General features: G+C 50.9%; 1 long non-coding RNA gene across 8 annotated transcripts in view; it reads right to left on the bottom strand.

The window, feature by feature from the left end:
- LOC138113459 (uncharacterized) overlaps nucleotides 1-17,724 on the bottom strand; it is a 79,086-nt gene that overhangs the window by 37,579 nt on the left and 23,783 nt on the right. The window contains exon 2 of one of the 8 annotated variants that reach the window (XR_011152178.1): nucleotides 881-918. The exons of 6 other annotated variants lie outside the window; for them this stretch is intronic. This is a non-coding gene — a long non-coding RNA (uncharacterized lncRNA). One more of the 8 variants, XR_011152179.1, reaches the window with a different exon arrangement.

Here is a 17,724-nt window from a genome sequence, read left to right on the forward strand (position 1 = left end):
TCTTTCAAACCAAGAAAGAACCACGGAATTGTTAAGGTTGGAGAAGGCCTCCAAGGCCAAATCCAACCATTCCCCCAGCACTGCCAAGGCCACCACAAAACCATGTCCCCATGGGAACTTTTAAACACCTCCAGGGATGGAGACTCCACTACCTCGGGCAGTCCCTCACAAGGCCTGACCACCCTTTCCATGGAGAAATTCCTCCTGCTGCCCAGCCTAAACTTCCCCTGGCACAACTTGAGACTGTTTCCTCTCAACCTGTCCCTTGTTCCCTGGGAGCAGAGCCCAACCACTCCACTCCTGTCAGGGAGTTGTGCAGAGCCACAAGGTCCCCCCTGAGCCTCCTTTTCTCTAGGCTGAGCCCCTTTCCCAGCTCCCTCAGCCACTCCACAACCTCCTAACCCTGCCCCATAACGCACGCAGGCACATTTTTAGATCCAGTTTAAAGGGATTCTGGATCAATCCCAGCCACCAGTAGGGCCTCACACCCCTAGTGCCTCCCCACCCTGGCAGTGAGGAGATTCCCAGAACTCCAGGTCTGGCTTTGCTCTTTCAGCCTCTGGACACAAAACCAAGTTTTAGAAGGAGATTCAAAACCTTTCTCCTATTAGGAAAGATTAACAGTCCAGAAAAAGCTTTTTTAGGGTGACATCCATCCCAGTTTTGTAAAGTGAGGGGGACAAATCCTTAAACAGAGCCAACAGTAAGGAAGCCATGGCTTGGAAAGGACCTAGCAGGCTCCTTGGATCCACTCTGCACTACAAACTGCCCCCAGACCCCCAGCCTTTGCTCACCTCCCGTGTGTCCACGCAAACAGGAAAGTGAAAGATGCCTCTCTGCTCCCTCATGCATGCCCAGCATCCCCAGGAACAGGATTTACCTGGATTTTCAGGAGCTGGACAAAACCCCCTCAATTTTCTGAAAAAAAAATCCCCAACAATTAATTGAGGTTTTTTCCTCACTGTCTGAAGCTGGGCTGCAGGGAAGGTTTTAGTGCAGGGACATAAGAGAAGGATTTCAGACCTGCAGTGAGTCTCGCTACGAGGGGCAGATGAAAGCAAACTCCCAGCATGGAGGGATAGAACTCCTGATGCAACCAAACAGAGGGATAATCTATTCCTTTTTGAAGCACCTCTGGAAGCAGGAATGGGGAGAGCAGCAGGGTGAACCACGACAGAGTGAGGTGAACAGGTGTATTTTGAAAACCGAGTTGCGTGGTGAGGAGATCCATGGCTCCAGATGCTAAATCCATGCTCCACTCCTGATGTCCTGCTGAAAGGAGCAGAGAGGCTCCTACTCATTGCTTATTCCCTGCTCCAAGGCTTAACAGCCCTCTGCACCACCGATAATTATTTGTGGGGAAGCAGTGATAATTAATTAGATGTTAGGAAGCTTCAGTTAGGCTGCTTTTCTCCAAGGAAGAGGAAAAATTTAGGACTCCCACTTCCTTCAGTGGCACCAGCCCAGCTTCGCTGAGCTGAAGGCAGAATTAAGCCTGACCAACCACAGCAATCCTGACCTGGAAGGGACCAACAAGGATCGAGACCAGCCCAACAATCCCACCCTGTGCATCCCTGAGAGCATTGTCCAAATGCCCCTGGAGCTCTGGCAGCCTCGGGACTGGGACCATTCCCCAGGGAGCCTGTTCTAGGTGCAGAAAAGCAGCCCCAGGCCTTGCTTTCAAGAATTCCAAGCAGCAACCTCAGCCAGGGAAAGCCTTGCTGTGCCTTCTGCCACTCAGCTGTGCAAGGCAGAGCCTCCCTTCCCCTCTGAACCACCTCTGAGCATCCCTCTGCTCCACAGACAGATGGATTGGCCTGGATGTGTCACAGAGCAAGGCAAGAGGCAGACCCCAGCAAGTGGAGCAGGGAAGGAATCCTTCCTCTCCAGAAGAGCTGCACCTGGATTTCATTGAGCTCGTAGCAGGCCATTCCCAGAAAGGCTGGGAGTGGAGCAAGCTCCGAGCAGATTAACAACCAGGGTCTTGAGGGATTGATTTTCATGGGGGGATTCATGGGGTTCAACCAGCCTTGCTCAGCCAAGTCATGATTAAAGGAGATAACAGCCTGGAAATACCAGGGGGGAGAAGGGGGGCTAAAAAAATCCAATGGCACATCACTGTGGGGCTGCCCAGAGGCCAACCTGCAAGTCTGGAGATGAGGCAATGGAGACAAAAAGCACGAGGCTTGGCCTCACTGAGGCTGTTGCAGCAGCAGAGGGTGACACAGGGGGATGGCCAAGAAGGAGGACCCACCGTACAGTCCCAGAGCGGCTCCATAAAGCCATCAGGAAGGCTTGCAAAGGTTGCCTTTCCCACAGGAGAGCAAGAAAGGGCTGTCCACCCAGCTGCGGGTCAGACCCCAGGCCGGGGGCTTTCCTCCCAGCGTGGTGGCCCCAGAACAGCTGGCCAGCTGCAGATGGGCACGGCCAGCAGCTGCACGGGGCTGCCTCTCCCCGGCAGCCGATGCCATTTGCGGGGTGAGGCAGCAGGGCATCGATTCAGCTCTCGCCACACAAACGACCTCTCTCTGGGCCGCGCTCTTTAGCACAGGGCTTCGATCTTCTGTGTTAGTATTTTAACAGATTTACAGCGGAGTCGCTCAGCAGGGAGGTGAGGGCAGGGATGCAGAGAAGCAGGAGGGAGAGCACAGGCTGGGAGGTTCGGGGTTTCTGCAAGCAGGCCGTGGAATGAAGGTTTTCAATATGAAGAGGTTCCCACTGCTCTTAGTTCCCGTTAGTGCTGCACCAAGAGCAACACGCTGGGCTGGACTCTCCGGCCTGCAGCTCAAAGGAGGGATCAATCATGGCATCATTTAGGATGAGGGATCAATCATGGCATCATTTAGGATGAGGGATCAATCATGGCATCATTTAGGTTGGAAAAGCCCTCCAAAGTCATCGAGTCCAACCGTTCCGCCAGCACTGCCAAGCCCACCACTAATCCACATCCCCAAGTGCCACATCCACATGGCTTTTAAATCCCAGCAGGGATGGGGACTCCACCATTGCCCTGGAAAGCTGTGCCAGGGCCAGATAACTTCTTTCCACGAATAAATTTTTCCTAAAATCCAATCTAAACCTAAACCAAGATGAGCTGGGCTGTGTGGGAAGCACAGCCACCAGCATCCTATGGCTTGGGTGAGGCGTGCACCTCACCCAAAAGTCCTCTGCTCTCATTCAGCAGCACAAAAAATCCTGGCACAGAGGTTTCTCCATGGTTGCAGAGCACATTCTCCCTCCAAAGTTTTTTTTTCCCGTTTTTCCCTGTACAAAGCAAGCAGCACACAAACCACAAGCCAGGAGCTAAGCTGTTCTCAGCCATCAGGGCCTTGGAGGAATCCAGGCTGATTTACCCCAGCTGGGAGAAGGCATCTCCATACTGGAGACATTTCATCACCACGTGGCTGCTGTAACAGCTTGAATGGGAATCCTGCAGCACAAGGGATCATCTGTACTCCAAATCCCAACATCCTGTGCTGTCCCCTGCATCAGAAACCAAGTGCTTTTGGTGAGTTCATTCTCAAGACAAAAAGTTTGGGGTTTCCAGTTTGTTCTTGAGCAGCCTTTATCTCCTCTGCACGGTGGAAGGAAATGCACGCTGCTCCTTTTTCCCACAAAATGGGAATCTGCTACCGAATCCAATATAATAAACCTTGTTTTTCAACACAGCTGCTGCAAATCCTCTGCAGACCTGGCCATCAAGTGAGTGAGCTTTGATGGAAAAGTCAGGCAGGAATTCCACAGCTGCAGAGGCTCCAGTCACCTTTGAAGGATGTTCTTCCATTGAACTGAAAATATTTTCTTGCATCCAGGACAAAACTACAGCGTCCCACCTCTATCCCACTCTCCTAAACAAACCTCAGAGGCCATCAGAGAGCTTTGATAACGAATAAAAAAACCAAACCTACCCCAAAACCCAAAGGGAGAGTTACAAACAGCACCTATTTCTCCTTGGAATGACCCAGACAGATTTGAGCACCAGCATTTTCAACCCCTTTGTCAAGGCTGGTAATGAAGAACATCTCCTACCCCACCAAATGCAGGTAAAACACAACTCCACCACACAACAGTCCCGAACCCACAGCGCCAGGAAGGCTGCAGTTACTCCTGAGATTTCCAGGAAATGACTCAATCAGCAGAGGAGAAACACTGTATTGAAAAAAGGGAATGGGAATTTAAAGGGATCCTTTTCAAGTTAACCAACAGAGCCGTCTGAGATGCAGAAGCCGCTGAATTTGCCCTTGGGCTGTGGGGAATGAGTCATTTTCTTTTCTCTCTCAGTATAAATGTCATCCCTTAGTGACTTCACCTTTTTCCCTGCATTGCTGGGAGAAGGGTGTCGGGCACTGCTTAAGGGTTTTTAATTCAGGGAGAGGGCTGGTTGCCCAGCTGGGTGTTTATGATGGGATTTTTCTCTCCTGTGCCTGGGGCTGGAAGCAGAGGGCCACCGAGGAGGGTCTTCTCTGCTGCTTTGGCTGGCTCAGGCAGGGACGGGAGGAATGTGGGGGGACCTTGGAATGTGGTCTGCAGGGCAGATGGCTCCAGCTCTCCACTGAAGTGCTGCCTGTATCTAAGCACAACTTAATCCCTGCCCACAACTCCATGCTTTTGAGAAATGAGTAACAGAAGGGCACGTTTTCTACCCAAAGATCTCAAAGGGAGCCTGAAACCCTCGGAAATGAATCAGCCAGGAAAGGGAGCTGAGCCACAGCAGCACAGGAGACCCTAACCCTGACACATCCACGTCCCACACAACAACCCAGGACTCAGCAAGCCCCAAGATGGTTTAGATCTCTACATGTCCCATTTAGCCCAAGGACTGACGCAGTAACCTAGGAGGCTTTTTCCAGCCAAGCTCAAGGGTCTGAGTGGAGCCTGCCTCCAGCAGGAAGATGAGAGATGCTCCAAGGGCTGAAGGCCCTCTGCTCTGGAGCCAGGCTGAGACTGGATGTGTTCACCTGAAGAAGGGATGGCTCCAGGGAGACCTCAGAGCCCCTTTCCAGTGCCTAAAGGGGCTCCAGGAGAGCTGGAGAGGGATTTTGGGCAATGGCCTGAAGTGACAGGACACAGGGAATGGCTTCCCACTGCTAGAGGGCAGAGAGAGATAGGATATTGGGAAGAAATTCTTCCCTGTGAGGGTGCTGAGGCCCTGGCACAGGGTGCCCAGAGAAGCCATGAATTCCTCACCCCTGGAAGTGTCCCAGGCCAGGCTAGTGGAAGGTGTCCCTACCCATGGAATGAGATGGTGTTTTGGGTTCCTTCCAACCCAAGTGTCTCACTCGTGGAAGGAAAGCACAGCACAAACCAGTGCAGGATGGCACCTCTGCTCTCAACTCTGCTGCTGGAGCTGGAATAAAGAATGGGGACATAAAACTTAACAGGAATCTAAAGAGGTAGAGAAAATTGGTCCATGAGATCTCCTGCCAGCCTGTGTCACCAATCTCCTGCTGCTGAATGTGCACATCCCAGCAGGAGAGTGGAAGAGAAGGTTTTGCAGCAATGAGTGAAACAAGAACTCCCCTCTCTATTTGAAGCCTGCCTTGCTTGATCTGCACTGATGGCAGCCTTTGCATTCAGGCCACTATCTGAAGCTTTGTCCTGCTGTCTTCCCACTGTGGCACCACAGGAACAAGACACAGTGGCACAGGGAGGCAACCCTGCCCTCCCCGCCTCCCTCATGCCCAGGAGCACAGGCCTCACCCCTTTCCTGGAAACCATTTTTAGGGAAGCTGTTAAACCAGGCTTCTTGCTGGCTCCTGCCCTTCCACCATCCCAAATAATTTCTAATGAGGGTCAAGGATGGAGTTGATCAGCCTCCAAGGAGCTCTGAGGTGTGCACAGAGACGCAGAACCCAGCTCTGGATACCTTCACAGGATCATCTCTTCCTTCCGTGGCTGAAGGAAATCTTTGCCTGTGCTTTGGCTTCCAGCAGGCTGAGCAACACAAGAAGCTGCTCTGCAAAATGTGTGCCTAATCCTGGAGAGCTTTTTTTCCAGCTGACTTTTAATGAGATGTGGTCTCCCTCCCCACCAAGCTCCCCTTTAGATCAACTTTGTTCCCTGCCTGGCGGGTTGAATCCCCACCAAAACACATCTCAGAAGCTGCAAAGGAAAGCATAAAACACACTTTCCCCTCTGGAGCAGCAGCACAGCAGAAAGGCAGCTGCACCCTGTGCTGCAGGGACGTGCTGGGCACCTAATTGCACACACACATCCCCACTAATTCATCCCCTAATTCATCCCACGTGCGCCCGACTGCAGAGCCGGCCCAGCCCGGGCTTCGAAGCAGAGCAGATGTGTCCCAGCACTGGGAAGTTATCAGCTCCACGAGGCCTCCAGGCAGCCAGGGGACACAGTTGCCTTTGGCTGAGGATGAAGGCACCTTTTCTGCTTTGGACAAGGGCAGCTGGACTCAGCTCCTGCTCCCTGAAAACCCCCTGGGCCATCGGTGCTCTCTGTACTCAGCAGGGTCGGACCTGCATTGCAGCCACAGGCCCTCAGATTGCCCCCTCAGCAGCCAGGGCTTCCAAAATTGTTGGTTTCTGTGTGTCTCCATACACAGCTGCACTCCCAGATTTCCACCTGGCACACTCAGTCCCTTCTCAGAAGGTGCCTCAGGGTGGTCACGAGCCCCTGGCCTGCTCCAGGCTCCGCGTGTGCAGTGTTACCGATGGAGAGCAGAACACAGAGTGACATTTTTTGGACACTCCCAGGGATGCTGACTCCATGCTGGGCAGCCTGTTCCAAGGCCTGGCCACCTTTTCAGCAAAGACATTTTTCCAGTTATCCAGTCTAAACCTGCCCTGGAGCAGATGAAAGAAACACTTTCACTGCCTAAGCTACGGCAAACTCTGCCCCTCCCCATCAGGGAGGGCTCTTCCATGACATGCAGAGGGTGGGATGCTCCCAAATCTGGCAGAAAGGGTAAATACAGGACTGACATGCTCAGGTGAGGAATCAATTATGGCTGCAATGGTGCAGAAATGTTTTCAGCATCAATGAATCCCAGAATGGTTTGGGTGGGAAGGGATCTTAAAACCCATCAGATCCCATGGGCAGGGACACCTTCCACTATCCCAGGTTGCTCCAAGCCCCATCCAACCCGGCCTGGAACACTTCCAGGGGTGGGGCAAGACTGCTCCTGTCCCATGGGAATACTCTGAGAATAAAGGGCTGGAAGGAAAGCAGGAAAAAGATACAAAGCTCCCCATAAAGATATGACTTAATTGCAGCCTGCCTCTCTTTGAGGTGCAAAATTCACAGCTGTCCTTCACACATAAACGTGGTGGACACCTCTAAAAGCATCTTTTGTCCTGTCTTTTGAAAGAGAAGCTTTAGTTACAGCAGAAACTTCACCAGAGTTTTCAGGGGGGTGGAGAAAGTGCCTTGGTAACCTCCAGAGTAATTACAGTGTTCAGTTTACCCTGAAGCTCCTGAAGGCCGAGGAAATTGCTATGGGCAATAAATAGAAATGGGTGGTCTGGGAGCCTGGCCTCCAGCACAAAGTCCATAATTTCAGACTGGCAAGGAGATGTTAATCTGTCTTTCTCTCTCTTTTTCTTTTTTACGCACCATTTGAAGTGGTTTTACCTAAAAAAAGCCCACGTCAAACCTAGCCCACTCTTTACTCCAGCACAAGATTTTTTTTGGCTTGATGTGTCCTGGAGCTGCTGTTCCAGCCCAGGAGGATGGTGGCTCACTGGCTGCCTCAAGATAAAAAAAAGAAATGTCTAAGTCTGAGCTCTCCTTGGACCACCTAAAATTCACACTACCATAATAATTTCATTAGATTTGCATTACCACAATAATACCATAAAATTCCCACTAACCATACATGTGCAGGAGCATCCATGGACAGGACATGGACACAGGAGCACAGGACAGCAGCCCAGAAAACCTCACAGCTCCAAAGCCCAGTCACCTGTAAGTTCCCAGATGCTGCTGATCATGAACCACCTCAGTGCAGAGGTGGATCCCAATTTCACAAAGGCTGGGAAGAGCCAAGGGGAGTTTCTCAAACTTTATCCCACTCCTCCAGCTTCCAGCAGCAAATCTATCCACGACATGACACTGGCTCCTCAGGGAGAGCTAGGAAGCATCAGAGCAGAGATTTTGCCAGCCATAAAATGCTCTTTTTCCCCTCCTCTATTATGTCCTGGGGTTCCCAAGCAGGGAGATGTGGAAGAGCTGAGGAGCCCACATGGGGTTTTTCCCAGAACCAGCCTAAATTTCAGGCTCTTTCCCCAAGACACACAAACTTGCAGCTGGGTCAGAGAGCCCAGGCAGCCCTTCCAGTCGATACCTTTCAGGATGGAAATGCCTCTTCTGCTTTCATCAAGCAGGAGCCACTTGTCTTCTCTTCACATGGCAACTCCTCCCTGCCAATGGGGATGACCTGGGACAACGTGCCTGGAGTTGGGAAGGATTATCCATCCACCTGAAGGAAGCAGAGCAGCTCCACAATTACTGAGCAGGTTGTGCTGCCTGGCACAGGAGAAATAAAAGGGATTAGTGAAGGCATTGGCAGCACAAAGAAAGCACAGACAAGTGCCAAGCCAAAATACAGGATCCCAGGGATTTAACTTCCCTTCTGAAGCACCCCTTGCCTTTCACCAGGCTGCTCTGCCACCTTTAGCTTCTCCTGCTTGAAGATGTGGTGGGCCACTCAGCCTGGTTGTGCCTCCAGCCACCTGCTGAACTTTTTCCAACCTCACTCGCCCAGTCCTGATCCCACTGAACTCCACAGGCATCTTCCCCTCTTTGTTAGATCAGGCTGACAACACTTTTCTTTCTTACAGTGCATTCCCCCCCTCCCTCTATTCCTGACTTTTCCTCCTCTATTGATCCAATTCCAGCATCCCTCACTGATGCCAGAGCCCACAAATATGGGATGTAACAGCACTTTACGGCTCAATATTTGATGTAAAAGTTTAAATGAGCTGCTGTTACATCAGATCACCCACATTTCATCTTCCTTGGGAGGTTTATCCCAGGAAACACCTAGGAGCGAATCACCTAATCCTACTGAAGCACTGACAGGAGATCGAAACCCACAAGGAAAAAGCCTAAAACATCCTCTGGTCCAGGCTGGTTCCAGGTGTTTTGAAAGCAGGTCCATGCAGAAAATCCTGGTGACATGGTTTAATGCTGGGCTTGCCAGTGCTGGGTCAGTGGTCGGACTCTGTGATCTCAGAGGGTTTTTCCAGCCTTAATGGTTCTGTGATTTTACCTTCAAGCTTCCCCAAAGGCAGCTGCACTGTGACTCTGCCTGGCTTTAAAAACCAGCTCAGCTGAATTGATTTTCAGCCAGACAAAAAGCCTCACAAAAGTAAACATGATTTTTAGTGTGAAAAATATGACCCTGTTACTCGTCATCTGAGGATTTCGCTGTCTCCGAGCACCTCAGAAGCCACAAAACTTCCAAGTCCACTCAGCTTTTGCTCCAATTTCCTAGGAATTCTTGCTGATGCTCAGCTAGGAGTTGGCTTACCAGGGTCACTCTTAATAAGAACGGGCTTGATTAGACCATGCACCACGCCCGTGAGGGCAATCAGACCCGATCATTAATCTCAAGCAGCAGCACAGAGAAAAAGCCCTGCCGAGGGAGGCACAGCCCCGTCTCATTAGCAAGAGCCACGTTTAGGCCCAGCAGTGCCACTGCTGCGAGCACTTAAGGCTTGTGAGCACTACTGGGAATGCTTCCTGTCCCCTCAGCTGACTCCCTGGACCTGCAGGAGGGGAAGCCTCCTCCAGAGATGCTCTCTGGCACGTTAAGCATTTACCAGCCTCGGTTTATTTATTGCACTCCAACATGGTGCGGGAGGGACGGCCTGGCCCATTTGCTCTTCTTGTGCTCGTTCTTCCCTCCTCCCCTGACTGCAGCAGGGGCAAAGCAGGCTTTTGGTAAAAATAAGACATGAGACAAACACAGAGGGCTTTTTGTCAGAAGCTGCTGGAGCAGAAAGGCAGCGAGGGTCTTCCCCCGCTGGGCAGCACCACTGCGGCAGAGGGCCTGGCTGGTGAGAGCTGCGGGCACAGCGGGAAGAAAGAGGGATTTGGGCTTGGCCAAGAGATGCCCAGCCTGGCTTAGTCCCACAGAAGTCAGCCAGCAGTCAGGGAGAAGAGGAGATGCTCTCAAGGTACCCCACTGCAGCAGGTTGCTCTCAGTTTGGGTCCCTCACAGCACCTGTGTGAAGAGCTGAGGACCTGTACCCAAGACCAGCCCTCTGCCAGCAGACAACAATTATACAGATGTTCAATTAAGAAGTGCACATCTTTACCTTCAAAAAAGCTGCATTTTACACAGTGCTGCTTACAGGTGCGGCCCACAGCGTCTCCTGACAAAAACACACAGAAAAACCCACGCAGCAAGGTGCAACACTCCCTGGAATTGTACCCAAATGAACTCATGGAAGCCAAACTCAGGCACAGAAAGTAAACCAGGGCTGAGGTTGGCCAGGACAACCCAAAATGTTGGCTGGAGCTGCAGCTCTGTCGTTTCCTTGGCCGAGGAGGTGGCAGTGAGGGGTGCTGGTGCCCAGCTCTTCCGTCCACCAGCAGGGTCAGGAATTGCACACACAGATGTTCACGTCTTCCTCCCAGTTTTCCACATCAGCTCCACCACCTGCATTCATCCACCTTTCCCCTCAAGAACCACACCTGCTTCTACACCAGGCAGTCTTAGAACCCACTCACCTCCATGATTCCTCCTCTTGACTTAAAACCCAGAAATAAAACTCCTGATACCTTAAGGCTGCCCTGCCTGTGGGTCAGAGTTCACTTTTGCTATATTTGGCTATAAAAATGACCCTTTTTTTTTTTCCACTGGAGAAACAATTCAGCTGTCAGATATGATGACCAAAGACAAGTACTGGTTTTTGTAAACACAAAAGCTTTTAAAACCTGGCCTGTGGTTTAGGCTCCTGAGTCAGTGTTAACTCCTGGGACAATGGGGGAATTGCAAATATTTCATGAACTTTAGTGAACTCACACTGCACATTCCTTATTCATTCCTCTCTACAAAGTACTGCTCAAAACTTCTGAAAAGGTACATTTGGCTTACCTGAAACTCCCAACTCTTACAAAGAAACAAGAATGGGGCAGATTTCAAGAGCTCAGCTTGGAGGACGTTGACTCTGATGAGCAGTCAAAAGGCCTGCTGGCCAATCTGGACCTTGAGCAAGGAGAGTGGCAGTGCCAGAGGACAGGGATGGATGGGAGATTGGGAAGGAATTCCTGGCTGGGAGGGTGGGCAGGCCCTGGCACAGGGTGCCCAGAGCAGCTGGGGCTGCCCCTGGATCCCTGGCAGTGCCCAAGGCCAGGCTGGACATTGGGGCTTGGAGCAACCTGGGACAGTGGAAGGTGTCCCTGCCCATGGCAGGGGGTGGAATGGGATGGGCTTTAAGGTCCCTTCCAACCCAAAATATCCTAGGATTCCATGCACTGAGACCCACAGACCACCAGAAATTCAGCCCTTGGTGCTCCTTCTGTCGAGGCCACGTCAGTTTATGGGCAAATTGTCATCAATGCCCTTGGAGAGCCTCGGTGCTGAAATATGATCCAGTCCCTGAGGAAAACACTGCTCTGCAGAACGAGAGGGAAGGGACACTTGCCCCTGGCCGGTGGCAAAGGGAACACAGAGCCAGTGTCACTCAGTCCTGCAATAACCACAGCCCAGCCACCACGCTGGCACGGAATCCTCATGCACAAAAGGCAACTCCTTCATGCCAATTCCATTTAGGATTAGATTTTTTTCTCCTCCTCTCTATTTTTCTTTTCTCCCCAATCTCTTGAGGCTTCAAAGGCACCTTCTGCATCACACCAGGATGTTTCCTCATTACAGGGAGCAAGCTTATCAAACAAGTGCTGCTTAATCCCACCCTTCAGCCCAGGAGCAGTGACCCAGATTCCCGATCTCCATCAGGAGAAGTTGGCCCCTGAGAATTTCAGGCTGGACAGCCAGACAGGGAGACTGCCAAAACAAGGACATGATGCAAGGAGAGGCAGAATGAGCCAAAGGAGTCTGGGAGTTTGGCCTCCACAGTGGTCACAGCCAGGTCAGGTGCTCAGGGATGGGCTCATTCCCTGAACTCCAAGCCCAAGGAAGGGATATCCCACCCTCATAGGCTGCTGCAAGCTCAGACCTGGCTGAAGGGCTGCAGTAGAAGTGTAGCAGAATATTCAAAATGACCCAGGAATGGCACCAATCGACTCTGGTTGGTCAAGCCCTCTCAGAGTCTTGTTTCCAGACTGCCAGGCTCGACAGGGGAAGGTGGAATGTGAAATAAAACATGGAGAAGTTACAGAGAAACCCAGGAGATGAGTACATACAGAGGCAGCCAAATGCTGCAGTCACACTGGGCTGTGCAGCTTCATCATAAATCACAAGTCCTCTTCCAAATGTGTACAAAGCTTGGTGCAAGGATAGGCAAGGCACATCAAAGCTTTGTTGGTGGTGGTTTTTGGGCTTTTTTATAAGCCCAGTCAGCTGCCTAATGCCTCAATATCCCTCCTGAGGCACAGGCAGGAAAACCCACCTCTCCAGGGCCAGCAGGTACAATCCTCTCCATCCCACAGCCCTGTCAACTCCTTGCACTTGTAGGCACAATCAGGAGAGAAAAATCATGTTCCTTTCTAAGATCAGGCCAAAATTTGGGGTAGGAAGTTGGAACAGCATGGAAAACAGAGAGGCAGCTCTCCACTTGGCATCAGCAGCTCCAACTGGATGCATCCAGGTGCATTTCTACCAAAAAAGCCTTGGAGCCCTGCTTCAAGGAGAGCTTCCAACGTACCCCCAGCCACTTCAGAAAGGCACAAATGCCAGCTTTGGACACCTCATGGCTGATTTTATAGGAAAACTTGATTTCCCTGTGGAAGAGGCTACATGGGATCAGGAATTGCGGGGCTGGTCCCTTCACAACTATCTGAGCCCCAGAGTATTTCATCTGCTTCCCTAATGGCTTGTCTACAGCGACATTTTCTTTGAAGACTGCTCACTGAAAGAAGATAATTGCCTTAGAGCAGCCGGAATTATTCATTTTGAACACTCCAGTGCATAAACAGCCTGTAAAATTCAGAAGAAAAACCACCACCCTGCTTGTGACTGGCTGGCAGAACGCACACGGCAGCGAGCGATCACCTCGAGAGCTGCAATCCCTGGGGATCTAAAACATGGATGGCTGGAAATCTGTTATCCCAGGAGAACACAGAGCTGCTTCTGGGGGAGGAACAGACCAGCTCTGGAGGACCTGGCTAAGGATCCATGCCTTGGTTGATGCCTGTCCCACTGCTCTTCTCCAGACTGCAGGGACACCATCGTCCTCCCTGCCAAGTCCTGTAGCCAAGATTCCCTTTGGTGTCTTCTCAATAAGGCCCTCGAGAAGCAGCAAGTCGGACACAACTCAGAGCAGCAACTAAATTGAGCAATTCCCACAATTCCCAGTGGTGCAAGACAAGTTTCTCGAGGAATCCATAGAAATTCCAGCATGGGTTGGGTTGGAAGGGACCTTAAAGTCCATCTAGTCCCAACTCCCTGGAATTACACAAAGGCAGGGTCACCTTCCACTATCCCAGGTTGCCTCAAGCCCCATCTAATTCAACCCTGAATATTTCCAGGGGTGGGGCAGCCACAGCTTCTCTGGGAAACCTGTGCCACACCGTGCCCGCCAGAAACAAAACAGCCATGCCAGGTCCATGGAGTTGTCCTTCCAGGTAAGTGTCCCAGAGCAGGGCAGGGTTTGGAGCAAGAAGGATACATCCTTGATGGAAGGGGATCAGATCAAGGAACACTTAAACCAGATGCACAGTTGTCCATTGCCACCAACAGAGAGACTAAATATTCAAAGCAGAGGTGACATTCCGTGCCTGAAGTCAGCCAGGACATCAGAATTCTCCTCAGCAGCTGATTTCCCACATTTCCAATGGTTGTGCTAAATCATTAACAGAGGTCAGTGCTGAGCTCATCCCAGGAATGCTGAGCTGAGTCAGTGCTGTTCTCCCACTCCAGTTTATCCTTGCAAATCAACTCGGGACGAACGGCTCCCCCTGATTCTGCACCCAAAAATAAAACACGTGTCAAGGCTCATTCCGGGAGCTTGTGGAGCAGCTGCTGATCTGTGGGATCGAGCCCATTCAAATTGATCTGATGCCTTCAGCCCTTCTCAGGCAAAACACTCACCAGAACCAAGGCTTCCCAAGCAGCAGGGGAGACTTCTCGCTGGGAATCTATTCCAGCCTCCAGGATTGGCCTAGTGAGTCATGCAGCTCCCTCCCATCCCACTGGTGTCCAGGAAAGAATGAGTCCTTCTTCAAGGGACTCTCCAGAGAGTTTGGCATTACCCATCTACACTTCATGGGTGATGAAGGGGCCCCCTTCTAAGGCAAATCCACTCCAGAGCATGAAAAAACGGGATGTGTCCCATCAGCCATTATTGGTGGTCACGTTAAGCATGTGTGTGGGGACAGGAAAGCTGACCTGGAGAAATCAGCCTGAGATAGGAAAGGAGATACCAGCTGAGGCACTATAAAGCCAAAAACTGCTGCTGCACAGGCTCTGCCTCCCATTTACACCTCTCTCCCTGCCCCAAAGTGACAATGCAACACCCCAAAAGAAAAAAAAATTATAGTAACTTGCCCAGTGATGACTTTACAGTCCTGTCCAAGGGCAGTGGATTTCTTTGGAAACAAATGCAACTTCTTGGTTCTGCAGCTGGAAAAGGTGTCTCACCGTAGATTAAAGATTAGGAAGAAATTCTCCCCTGGGAGGGTGGGCAGGCCCTGGCACAGGGTGCCCAGAGCAGCTGGGGCTGCCCCTGGATCCCTGGCAGTGCCCAAGGCCAGGCTGGACACTGGGGCTTGGAGCAGCCTGGGACAGTGGGAGGTGTCCCTGCCCATGGCAGGAGGTGGCCCTGGATGAGCTTTAAGGTCCTTCCCAACCCATTCCGTGATTCCACAATTTGCCCCAGAAATAAATATGGTTACACGGATCATGTTACAACAGCATCATTTTCATGGAGCCTTTAGGAGAAAAAAAAAAAAAAAAAAAAAGTCTTAATAGCCCCCAGAAGGATATCTGCTGTGAAATCATTCCCTGTGAGGATGATATTATAGGATAAGTGATCATCAGCCAAAATTACTGCATGGAAATCATCGATTACAGAAATACCCTGACATTCTCAGCAGTCGCTGCACAGACTTTACACCAGAGCTGCTCCACAGGCTCCTCTCCGAAGGAAAGCTCTGCGGGTGTCATGGTTGCTTGGGGTGACTATTGGAGCAAAAGTCACAAGATGTGACTTCTAAACGCTTGTAAGAGCAGGAGAGAGCCCAGCACTGGGGCAGATTCGGGTGGCTGATAAGCAAACAATGCTGCAGATTGCTCACACTGCCAGGCTGACTCACGCTTCTGTGTAAGCACGGCTTATTTTTCACTCCTCTAACAAAAAAAACCCAAAAAAACAACCAAACCAAACAAAACACAACAAAACAAACCCAAACAAGCGAGCTCCAAGTAATTTCTTCCCCCAGGCAAAGTGTCTTGGGACACAGAAGGAGTTGCCAGGACAGAGCTGGTGGCTCTGTGAGAGATTCCTGCACCTGGAAGGACGCGCAGAGGACCATCCCCCGAAGAGATGGAGCTCAACTCCAGCCCCATCACTACACTCCAGGCAAAGAGGCAGTGCTGGAGGGACAGGACAAAGGGGTTTCCTGCCTCTCCACATCCCGGTTAGTGCATGTTCAGCACCATCTGCTGGCATTCTCTCCAGGAGCCAGCTCCTCACAGAGTGGGCAGCTGTCACCCAGAGTCAGGGAGTTGGGCTGGGGACAACCCACTGTGACACGCAGCCCTGGTGCAGCACAGCTCCAGGATTTCCCAGGAAAAAGCTCATTCCAAAGCAGCTGAGCTGCTTTCCAGAAGTTGAGGCTCACCTGCTGTGGGTCCAAGTCCAGATGTCCAGCCAGATCTTTGTAGGAGCCCATGGGGCTGGGACAGCCCCATGGCACAGAGCATCCAACAGCAGACAGGAGCAGGGCCACAGGGAAATCCCAGCAGGTTAACAACATCCCATGTAGGCATCCCAAATCCCTGTGACTTTGGCTCAGCTTGTTCACCAGGCTCTGTGAGACACCAATTTCCTTCATTTGGGAACCAGCCCATCATTAATTGGAAAGAGGAAGAGCAGCAGGATGTAATGGCTGCTTTGGAAGGCACGAGTCTGATCCCTCCAGAGAATCCCAGAATGGTTTGGGTTGGGAGAGACCTTAAATCCCATCTCATTCCACCCCCTGCCATGGGCAGGGACACCTTCCACTATCCCAGGTTGCTCCAAGCCCAACCTGGCCTTGAACACTTTCAGGAATGGGACATCCAGCACCTCTCTAGTGGCTGCTGGATGGTTGCAGGAGCAAAGGACAGAAAAAAAAAAATCTCCCTGTGCTCAGCCAGAAGCAGCCTGAGAGTGAAGTGGAATTATTATTGATCCAGTGCTCTGCACAGGGAGGGAGTTAAATCACGACCTGGCACTTCCCTGTGCAGCCAAAGCTGCTTTCCACCCAATGTAACTGCATTTATTTGTATTTTATTTGGGAGCGACACTCAGAATTTAGTGCAGAGTCCAGATAAAGAACCTTCTACACCATTACATGGGAGGGTCTCAACCAGCCAGAAATCCTGGGATAGCCATCCTCTGCACTTAACCAAAACAGCCTGGAAGAACACCAAAAAACACACACATTCCCTTTGGGAACAAGTGTTTCAGGAACAAAACACCTTTGAAATGTTGCACTGAAAGGAAGAGGAGGAAAAAACTCTTTCCTGGTTATCCTGAATATTTTAACTGTGATCCCACAGAGATAATTCCAAACATCCAAATTAGGATATTCCAGGACTGTGACTTGCACAAGGGCTGGGGTTTTTAGTGACTTTTTGGATGGGACTGGTTGATGGCTGCCCTTAGTGGTGGTCACTCTCCACATCCAGCCTCTTCCTTTTACACACCCACCACACAAGGTTTTTGTTGGAAGAGGAGAAGAGAAGCTCACAGCCTGCAGGATTCCCTCTGTGGGGATTATTTTGGAACAAGCCAAGCATCGCTGATGAGCTTTTAGGTCCCTCCTAATCCAAAATACTCTACATATTGAAAAGAAAGACAAATGTGCTATCTTGAGGAAGAACCACAACAAATCCCAGATCCTGTATTTTTTCCTGCCATTATTCTAATTCTCCAGGCATTTACTATGCTATCCATGGCCAACATGGTTTTGCATTCCAGTTCTTGTCAACTCTTGGCGTTGACTGAAGGCAAACCCACGTGTGAATGGATGTAAACTGAAATTCACTGCTCTCCCTGGCAAGGATTTCCATCAGACACCTCTGAACTCCCATAAAAAAATGATAAACGAGTTTAAAATTGCAGCCATTCAAATGGAAAATCCTGCCGAAGGCCTGGTACACATCACAGGAATAAAGACAGCAGAATTACAGCTGCAGAGCAGAAAACCCTGCAAAAGAGAGCTCTGGAGGCATTAAAGCAACCCTAGAAACAAAAATAAAATAAAAATTGTGGTGCAAATGGTTACACCGATCAAACCTGAGCCACATTTACTGGGTGCTTGTCCTTCTGCTGAGCCAAAACCACGTGGGAAAACCACATCCAGCTGTCAGGGAGTGACAAAGCTGGGAAGGGACCCTGGGAAGAGCTCCCTGATTAAACAGCGGCCCTGAGC

This window comes from Aphelocoma coerulescens, chromosome 7 (genome assembly GCF_041296385.1).
Source record: "Aphelocoma coerulescens isolate FSJ_1873_10779 chromosome 7, UR_Acoe_1.0, whole genome shotgun sequence".
In the NCBI taxonomy this organism is placed as follows: Eukaryota; Metazoa; Chordata; class Aves; order Passeriformes; family Corvidae; genus Aphelocoma; species Aphelocoma coerulescens.